Source organism: Oryzias melastigma, linkage group LG1 (assembly GCF_002922805.2).
Source record: "Oryzias melastigma strain HK-1 linkage group LG1, ASM292280v2, whole genome shotgun sequence".
Lineage (NCBI taxonomy): Eukaryota > Metazoa > Chordata > Actinopteri > Beloniformes > Adrianichthyidae > Oryzias > Oryzias melastigma.
In genome coordinates this window covers 13,298,953-13,310,259 of record NC_050512.1, presented here as the reverse complement: position 1 = coordinate 13,310,259, position 11,307 = coordinate 13,298,953, and positions in this window count along the sequence as shown.

Below are 11,307 nucleotides of genomic sequence, written 5' to 3'. Positions count from 1 at the left end.
TTTACTAATTTAGAGAACATTTGTAGTAATGTACAATTTCACATACAAATATATAAATAAAAGGGAAAAAAAACATGTTTTCATTTCCTTATGGACCTGTAAAGACTAAAGATGCTGTCTAGTTTTTGTTTTTTTTTATAATATTTTGGTTTGCTGGAAGTTGTTACTAAGATAGAATATACAGTACATCTCCATAAGGTGTCTGTGTTTTTTATGATCCATGTTAATGGTAAATGGAAACACATGGATTTATAGGGCTTAATTTATTGGTGACATCATGCTTTTTTTTTTTTAGAAAGTAAGTGCATTAGTGCGTGCACAGCTCAACTAATGTGTTAATAACTCTATCGGCGGGCGTTTTAAAATGTCAGCACTAATGGAAAAGCAGAAATGACCCATTGTGGTTGTTAAATGTGTTAGTGTAAATTTAAACCACAATGGCTCAGTAAAAGTGTCTCTCTTTATGGTGTTGTTTTTAATAGCATCAGATTCTGTATGGCCTAATTGAATTTTACTTGAAAGCACATTCACTTTGTCTTTTTAATTTGTTCAATGTCCACAGTCTTCTAGCTGAGCAATTTTTAAAATGAAATGGTCTTTCTGTTGTTTGAAATCAACATTAGCTGTCAGGCTGCAGAGCCTGCACTCCATCATTCCTCATTTCTCTGACCTTGTTTGTTCCTTTGTTCAGGCTCTGTGGTCTAGAGCGAAATTCTATTTCTGCTTCTAAAACCCTTAGGAATGTAGTCAGCCACTCCTCCAGATTGGAATTAAGAAGAAACTTATTGGTCCTTCCCACATGCTAAGTATAACAAAAAGACTCACTCTTTTTGGATTTGTTTGCTTCAGTGATAAATTATAGGTGAATTCTACAGAAATGTTTTTGTAAACAAAAATAAAGACAATACAAATGTGCGACACAAATGGTTTAAAAGATACTGTACATTTAATGCTTCCTTTTAAAATATTTTTGAAAGAAAACTGGAAGCAAAACTAATCATTTGTGATTAAAAAATGTCAAATTATGAGTCAAATCTAACTGCTGTCAAGCTTTTCACTTTTGTCAAAAATCTGTACAATAAGAAAGATTCCCACTCCTGTCTTTCTAGTATGACTCCAAATTACTCATTTAGTATATAAAGACACATTTAACACTGGTATAAACAGCTAAAAGAATATGTTGTTTTGTGTTTGCATTTCTTTTAAAGACCTACTCAGATGAAAACATGTTTTTGGTGTTTCTTGTGGCATTTTTCTCATGATGGAGGACATCTATAAAGAAATTAAGCTTAAAGTTGCAGGATGACATGTTGGGAGAATAAAGAGCTGTAATATAATGGACGAGCATGTAAGAGATGAGTGATGGGAAGTGGGGGCGGGCTTGTTCGGCACCAACAGTCCTGTCCACAACTCAGAGGTGAAATTCTGATGAACGACTGCAGAAACTATGTCCTAGAAAACTATAGTTTTTTTTGTAATTTTGGGTAAAAAGGGACATAGTCTTAATTGAAAGTTCACTAGGATCAATTTTACAATAGATCAAAAGATGATCAGTAGGTTTTTAAGAGCAACATTCTAAAATAATTTCATTTTTCCTCATTTTTAAAGATTGCATTACACTAAGCAACACATTTGCTCATAAAAGTAGCTTGCATAGCTTCTGATTAGACTCCGTCTTTTGCCCTTTATCCCTCACACAGATTAATAGAGCAGACTCTTCTTGGGTCGGACCTCTGGCCACCTGATTGGTTTAGCCCACAGCTAAGCTAAGACAGCTTACGGGGCTTTGTAGCAGTATTGCTGAAGACGTGTTCAAAGTGGAGACGGGATTTGTGGGCTGCACTGTGGCTGTGGTTAAGCTAATAATGCCGTAACTGGCGAGTGGTTTCTGCAAGACGGGGAGCAGTGAAATGAAATAGTACCAAAAGCACGTGGAGTAAATGATGCAGCAGGGAACTGTTGCAGCTCCCTCCTGCCAGGACACTGGATAAATCATTAGGTGCTGTGTTCAAAGCTTGAGGAGGGGGGCAGAAATCAGATTGAGGTCTGAGTCTCTCCAGAGGAATCACTCTGTGGTTGGAAGACGGATTGTTTGGAGTGAGGGTAAACCTATACTGTGCACAGAGCAAGCGGGCATTGTTCTACGGCGGCGGTGTGTGTCAGGCATGTGTGGAAAATAGACAACTGAGAGGAAGCTCCATTAATGGGAGTGTGCGTGCCAGATCCTCCATCTCACCTACTTGGATAAATCTCCTCCGCCTCATTTGCAGACCAGACTTCTGGAGTGTTGGAATGCCTCGCAACCAAAGGTGAGTTTGCCCTCCTGGCTATAAGGCTATATATAGAGTGTATGTTAGCTTATGTTATATAATCCTGTGGATTAACTCAGGCAGGAACTTTATTTGCTTTTAAATTCTCACAGGATGCAGACAGGAAGTCTTGCTCAGAGAGATAAAGAAAAAAAAGTTCTTTGCTTATTTCCTTAAACATGTGGAATAACAGTAATTTGTGGCTGTTTAGTCTTTGACATGTTTTGTGGGGGAACAACTACCGGAAAGTGAGAAAAGTAAGAGGAACTAAAGCATTTGAAATCTTAGCTGCCCTGACTTTTTAAGGCAGCGTGAGAACGGTCCGTTTGGTCGGTGATGCAGAAAGAGAAGACGGATCTGAGATGACGAGATGTGCTGGAAAAAAAAAAACACACAAAGAGAGGTGTGGGTAGTAGTAGTGCTGTAGCATGTTCTCCCTGCCCTCTGCAGAAGAAGAGACACTGCAGTAAATCTCCCCCTCCCCAGTTTGCTGACCAATGATGTTTGGAGGACGCAATCCCAGATCTGTCAGTGGTGTCAGCCTTCCACTAGCCGAGCTCTTCAAGAACGCCGTGGTTCTTGAAGAGGAAGAGGAGGAGGAGGAGGAGGAGGAGGAGGAGGGAGGGGCCGATGATTATTAGGAATCCATATGCATTTTAAACCCAACCCCACACTTTCAAAGAGCAAATAATTAAATATTCACATTATTCTGAAATTAAATCACTGGTGCAGAAAGTTCTTCACAAATTAATGAAGTTATCATCTGAAACTGCTGTAAGCCAACAACAAGATCCACAGTTTCGTTTCAATTCAGACATGGCATGTGTGAACACTCATCGGTTCTCAGTAAGTGCTGACTCTGGTCTCTTCTCACTATAAGTGGTCCCCAGGGGTGACAGAACATCAATACTGAACTGGGATCGGCTGCATGGGCTACTACCAAGCTGCAGTGCAGCTTGCTGAAATCCCAAGCATTGAATTAAGTCTGTGAGGCTTCAAATGTGCCACCAACGATGTCAAGATTTACTCTGAGGGAATGAAGATCAGCTTTCATTACACATCATTTTAAAAGGAACTCCTGTAGTCACACTCTTCCTTGGCTGTAATGAACAAGCATTTTTTTACGTAACGGCTTTTCTGACGATTTCTTAATTCAAATCAGTAGCAGATGAAAACCAGATGCTTGAAAAAGCTCAGACTAATGATGCAGCTACTGAAATGGGCGTGCCACAGTCCCCTCCCCCTTTCACGCATTCTGGCCCGCTCAGGTTAGGTGTGCGAGACCTGATGGGTGTCAACACTCGTGTGATTCTAACTCAAAACTGTATGTAGGTCCCAAAATGGTTATTTGACAGATCGATTGTTAACACTGTGGTGGTGACAGTGATGACTGTGTGAAAAAGTTCAAATGTTAGCGAGGGGGGAGGAATGCCAATGCATTTTTTGTTGAACGCTAACACTAAAATGCTAACTTAACATGTGGATGTCATGATGCTAATGCAATGATTTGTTGATTGATGTGTTATCGTTTGATGTGAATATCAGATTCACAAATGTTCCTTGAGAAGTGTTGACATCGTGTTAGCAACTTCATTCATAGCTGTCAATATAAGGCAGCCATCACTAATAAATGGTGCATTCAATAAATCGCTCACAGCGGAACATGTTTGTTTTTTAACAATTAGACATGTAGCTGCTACACTGTACAACCACTTTGATCCAATATTGCTTGTTATATTTGTTAATGTTAGCTTGAGGCTATTAACACGTGCATGCGCGCACAAATAGAGCTCTCAGCGACAGGTAGGGGGAGGGGTTGCTCTGCGCCAACAGTCCCGCCCACAACCCAGAATTATATATCTAATGAGCTACTACTGGTGGAGATAAAATGTGTGTTAAAAAATGATAAAAGATTTTTGATTTTGGCTAAAAACTTCATATAATTAAAGATCACTGGGAACGATTTTACAATAGAAAGAAATATAGTTGGAGTGGAACTTTAAGTGACTTTAACTAGCAGAGCATCTTGAAATGGTCAAATAAGTAGCTTATGATCATCAAAAATTATTGTTTATGTTTGATATGGACTCTGCTGGTTTAGGAGGTTTGAATTTTTCATTTTGAAATGATGGCAACCCCCTGTAAATGCATGTTTTGGGCTTCAGCGTTCAATAGTCTTGAGGTTTCGCATTGCTACACATATTCAAGGCTGTTTTAAAGACCTTTTAAAAACATACAAAATGTGTGTACATAGAACTCTTGTTTAAACTTAAACCAGGTATAAATTTGGCCTATCAGGGAATCAGATTTTGTAGTGACAGAAGTGCCAACCCTTTGAAAACTGATCATGAAGGACAAAATAACAATTGTGGTTTGTGCACAGCCAGAATTATATGACACTAAGTTTTTCATATATCGGAATAGAGCTGTGAAAGAAAAAGTCTGGAGGAGACTCATGAGATCTGCATTAGTTTGATATTTCACACCAAACCTCAGGTGGTGGAGATTCGCTCATAAACAGTAGAAAAAGAAGAAGAATCCTCATCTGCTCGTCTAGTGTGAACACCGTGGGCTTGTTCAAGAACCAGAACTTTTTTCAGAGATTTCTATTTTGAGAATCAAAGTCACCATTTTTATAGCATCTTGAATGAAAAGGCGGATTGCAGATCTGTAGCATCTCCTTCAGTTTTCTATATTGTTATAACAACAAAGCCCAACCTGAGACTGCATAGTTTCTAGGAAAAAATGATATGGTTACACCATTGTTTTGATTTTGCTTCTTTCCTTGTGTGGGAACATTACAACACTACATAATTGCGACTTACCCAGCTGCAACAAAGATTTATATCAATAAACAAGAAAAACATAATTATGGAAAAATGCACAACATGGATTTAAAAAGCCTCAATTTGTGATTAGATCTTAAAATGACCAAAGTAGCATGGTCTGTTAAAAACAGACAGAAATGGTGTGGTCTCATGGCTTCCTGCCCTCTGTTCTAATTGCACAAATATTTCTGGGGGTCATTCAGCAAAAAGTGATTTAGAGAGCTGGTTTCCTTAATGTGCTGAAGCGAAGCTGTCGCTATATAAGGAAAAGGAAAGGCAGAGATTGAGACAGATTGCTGAGCCATGAAGATGACAGAGTGGGGGGGCAGAGAGAGGGCCAGTGCCAAGAAAAAAACAGACTCTGATTCTGAAGGCAGTGTCAGTTTTTAACAGCTGTTCTACAGAACTTGAACGTTTTAATCTTAGCAGATAAACAACTGTCATTCTTAATATCTAACAACGATGAATGCAGAAAATATTGAAGCAATTTGCTCGTTATAAAGTAGGGAGAAGTGGAAGTTTGCATAAGCCTGAATAAAAATAGCCTGTCAATGAACAAATATTACCTGCAGGAATTAAGCCGTATGTTTTAATAAAAAAAAAAAAAACTGAAATAGCTAAAAGTTGAAACTCCTTTGAACTTTTAAGGTGTGTTCAGACTAGAAAAGTCAGTTAGTCTGGACCGAGTTAGTTAAACTTTAGTCTGGATCGAGTCCTGAGCCTTGTGTTTGGTCTGAATTCACACTGCCGTGAACCAGACATTTCTGTTTTGAACCAAAGCTTGTAAACAAAACCATGTGACTAAAGGTCTCTTCAGTCATTGGCCAGGCATTACGAGGGCGGGGCAAACAAATGAGAGAAAGAATAATGGAGGTTCTTCAGTTTGCAGTCCTTGTCAGAATAGTTCACTTATTCAAACTTTGTTTTTTCTCGACCAGTTTTGAACGCCAGTATCTACGTCAGGAGAGCATCATATTCTGAGTAGCTGGGGTGGCCATGGTGCAGCGGTAGGGCGGTCGACTCCTGATTGGAAGATTGTAGGTTTGATTGCCCGGAAGTGTCCTTGGGCAAGACACTGAACCCCAAATTGTCTTTGGTGGGAGGTTGGCGCCAGTGTTCAGCAGCGGAGCCACCATCAGTGTGTGAATGGGTGAATAGGTCTGTGACTGTGAAGCTCTTTGGGCCTTCAAGGAAGGTAGAAAGTGTTATACAAGTATACATCGTTTACAGTTTTTTACATTTTTCATCTAAATATAATTCCAACATGGATGTTTTGAGCATCTTTTTTTAATCTTTTCATTCAAATAAAATGCACCCAAATGAGCAATAAAGTAAACTGTGGATAATAAATAGCAGTTTTCAAACTGTTGCTGTCTAAAATGTCATCCTTTAGAATTATCAATCAAAACTGCAAGAAAATGTATGGTGGTTTATAGGGTCATCTCAGGCTCGGCTTTTTGAACTATGAAGACTTTTAGTAGGGTGACATTTTGACATTTAACTAATGTTAATAAGCATGTCAAAGTAATTTCATGACCAGTTTTCCTCATTCTCCTGCTGGGTGTGCCCTTTCTTTAGATGGACTGAATTGTTACAGTGGTCACAAAAATCTTTCACACACAATTCAAGTCTTTCAGCATGTCATAATGGACAGCTTTAAAAGCTAGAACCATCCATGATTCTACAATGAATTTCTTTACAGGCTGAAGGTATGATCAGAGTAAAGAACATACTATTAAGATCTGCATGTACTCCAGAGTTTATAAATGACTCAAAACTAAAAAACAAACTACTAAATAAAGCATCTTGGCACAAAAGTTTTGTACTACGACTTCAGCTTGGCAAATTTAGTTCTTGTTGAGTAGTGGTACATTTTTAGAATTTACTGTAAACTCTATGTATACATGTTAAACTTAATTCAGAATAAAAAAAATTAATTCCTCTTAAAGGTCCTTTTTAGGTGGTCTTACACCGATTTTCCTTGGATTTTTTTTAGCAGAGTAGAAAGTATAAAAGGTTTTCATGTGATCTCAGGTTTTCATCCAAAAGAGTTTCGTTAGTTTTGTCTTTTTAAAATAGAGTAGAAAATGGCTGGTTAAAAAAAAAGTTGTTTAATCCAATTAAAGAGGAAAGAAAAGACAAAACAAAAAAAATAAAAAAGCCAACACTTCTTTTGGCTTCCTTGTGGTATTTAATATTTTTCCACGAGGTTTTGTTCATTTTTTTTATCTTTACTATGTTTAAAAAACATCCTGTAGAGCATTTACCCTATTTTGTGCTGGAGTTAGACATTTCATTTCACTGTTTTCCCAATTAGTCATGAAGGTGTTGGACGGATGGAAAAAAATCTACGAATATTGTTGTTTTATCTTATTCCTTTAGCTGCCAGTCCAACAAGCAGATGGTAAGTGATTTCCCTCTGACCTCAGATAACCCAAATCATTTGACCATGGCCTGCTCCCCAGTTTTAATGGCTGCCATTCAATGCTAGTTGAGACAAGTCCAGCACAAAGTGAGAGCTATTGATTAAAAGAGTCACACTGCTGTCAACAGAAGCATGACAGATTTTACATGTTCATTAAAAAAATGACATAGCAAGATGTAAGTCTGCAATTATGCATGGTGTTTAATGTCTATTCTTTGAATTCAACATTTCTTATTCGGCATAATTGGAAAGCTTGGAGTTTGACTATATTGTTTCATCCAAAAATTAGTCCCATTATCAGCTTGACAGTTTTGAGAGAGAACACAATCTTGAAAATGCTTGCAGTATAATGTTGTGGTTATAATACGTCTTAAATTTCAGCTTGACATACAGTTGTTTTTGATTAAGATAATTTGAAACAATATGTGGAGTCATCAAGTCACATGCTTGTGTTTGTATTGAATTGGGAGCAGAATACTAACAAAGAACCATGATACTTTTGACTTGCTTTGCAACAGGTTCCAAGATTTAAATTTATAAAAAAACAGTCATTAGATGGATTTCAATGAAAAATGGAACAAGATGAAAAAATTAATAGTTTAACAAATAAAAACTATAGTCAAGTTAAGACAGAAATACAACTATTTATTTTATTTATTTTTTGCTACTTCTTCTGTCAAGTCTTTAAATTCTCAGACTGTAAGCTTGTTTTACAAAATTAAATTTAATTAAATAGTTAAAAAAAAACATGCGAACTAATACATTTTCTTTAAAAAAAAATTATTCATTTCAAAGGCACTATTTTTAAAACACAAGTATCTCACACAGTCTAAAATAGAGCAAAAAATAATAATATTAGATATGAACATAATATATAATTTGAACTACCGGTATATAATTTGGGTTATTATGGTTACTTTGTGTTTGTTTATAAGTATATATACACAGTTATTAATATTATTAAATAGTACTTTTATATACACAAATTACACCAAATTTAAGCAAAACATCAACTTTTTTTATACAACAATGCTAATATAACAAATAAAATGTTTTCATTCCATCACTTTCTGCACTACAATGCATACAGCTGGTTTGCTATCAGCTTGAGAGACAGATGAGTTGGAATGTCAAAGTCTGAGCGTAAGAATTTTTCTGTGACATTTATCTCCTTTCCTTCACGCTGTCATTTGTTCTTCGCTGTCATCCTTCAGTTTTTCCGACATTTTTCTCTTTCCTCTTGTGTCAGCTCCTCCCTCCATCTCTGCCATAACACAGCAGAGCCAGCTTTTCATGACAGCTTTGATGCATGCGTGGCATTGACATTTTCACAGGGCAGTGTTGTTGACTTTTTTTTATTGATGCAGCACATCAGCAGGCCAAAGGTCACAGTTAGAAAAAAAAAAACACTTTAAATAGGCTGTGCTGTATGAGTAAGCTTATGGCTTGTTTAAGATAAATCTATGCTCAGGTGTGTCTTTTTTAGAGGATACAACAAAATCAAATGATTTAAAACTACAAGACCGTCTGATTAGGAATATTAGAATTCTAAAGAAGGTTTAAATATAGGTTTGATAGGCAAAGCAGGAGAGAGCTACATCCAGAGCAGTGCTGTGCAGCCCAGCTTCAGCACCTCTCCCAGATTTGCTTGGACGTTTCACCTAGTCAGCTCTCAGACATCAAAGGATGTCTGGAATGGATGTGAGACCACACCATGATGTCATTGCCCAACGATGTCCTCCTGTACTCAAATGCCACCCCCTCAATCAGCACCACTGCGCTACTTTAACATTGGCCAGATAAGTACACCTCAGTATCAGCCGCTCCAAATGTGGATCTCTTTGGAAAGCAACAGTGGAAAGATGTGAGAGGGCCACTGCTAAGATAAAGTAGTCATTTTCTCATAAGATCTCTAAGCCAGGGGGATGGGGTTTTATTGTGAGCTATTCTAAGGGTGTGCTGTGATGTGGTTTGAACATCAGATAATTGCATTTATCAAATGGATGTGACCTCAAGAAGGTTACTGGAGGACAGCTCTTGGATTAAGGTTTAGCCCTGAGACCGAAACTGTGTGTGAACGTTGATGTTGTCATGTTTCAACCAAAGCCAGATTGGGGTTTTATAAATCCTAGGTGAGCTTTTTGGATTACACGCATGTCAACACTTCAATCTACTAACTGAAAGATGAAGAGTGATTAAACGCTTAAAGTTCATTCTTCTGTGGGTTGATGGTCCAGGGATTCCCAGTACCCTGGTTCTGTTTCCAATAACATACGTGCATATGGTCCTGTAATCTGCTCTTTGTATGTCCACACCTGTATCACCCACAGATTGCTGCATACCAGACATAGCATATCATCATCTCCCCTGCACTTTAAAAATACATAGCTGATAGTATGTCTGTGGATAACATGGCTCCTATAAAAAAACCCTCTTCTTTGCAACATTCAATGACCATCCATTCTGCACATAAGAGCTAGTGGTGAAAGACCAAACACATGCATGCATGCATTCCTGCACATTCACGTAAACATGAATGCACACACACACTTGCAGATGGGGTCTTGCTGGCACCTCTCAAAGGTCAGCTATCAATACCGGTCTAATTTTGTTCACCTTTAGAGTTGACAGAGGAAAGAGCTCTTTATGGTTAACTTGACCATTAAACACCACTGTTGCTTTAATAAATAGAATGACATTAATGTGTCAGTGCAACGACGGACAACCCAGATGACTCATTTAAAAGTTCAGACATTTTTAGAATTTTTAATCGTTTTAAAATTTTCTCTGTTAAGACATTTAGCTGCACAGATTTTAATCAAATCATAGCCATCTTATTCTTTGTGTATTTTGTATCAACTCACCAGACCTTCTCTAAAATCCATTACATATTAATGAGAAATAGTCTGCTACTACTTTATGGATATCACAAGCACTCTGTATGGTCTACAGCACCTTTTGTTTTGGGGCTGTGACTGTACAATGTTTTAGGGCTTTAAGAAAGGTAGAAAAGTGCTTCACAAGTAATCGTATTTAACAAGTAGTCTTTTGATTATGATTTTAACGTTTTTGGCCAAAATACTTTTTTTTAAACTGTCGTTTTCTTGGACATAGTTTCTGCAGAGCAGCTGGAATTCCTAGACATTTTTACTCTGAGATGTAAGGTGGACCGTTGAAGGGAGTAAGCCCACTGTGCACTTATTTCCCATCATCCCTTTGTTTACACTCTCTCCCACTAGCTCACAGCACCTCACACCCCCAAGCTAACATTAGTTGTGCAAAAAAAAAATAGTAAACAATATTTAAGCTGCCCAGCCGTACACTTTTGAACCAGATGGAAAGATGTACATGGATGTAATAATCTACAGGTCAATGCATCAAAATGGAGCTGAGTAGGAAGGTTGTGGCCCAGCAGTTTTTGCTTTACAACTACAAGTTTTTCCAACCTGCCTGTTTTTTGTTTACTCCTGATTCACAACGATTTGAACAAATAAAATACTTAGAAATACAATCATAAAATATTTTATTTATGTCCTCCATCATGAGAAAATGTTTAAAAAATACTGTTTTCCTTAAAATGTTCCTAAGTTTGGTGGGAGATTAGAAAGTGGACAGGATGACAACATCCTGCATGGATGATGGATGGATGGATGGATGGATGGATGGATGGATGATGGATGATTTGTCAGTATTTTTGTCGTGTTGTAAAAATCTTTAACAGACTCAGTGCATTGCATGAGGTCAT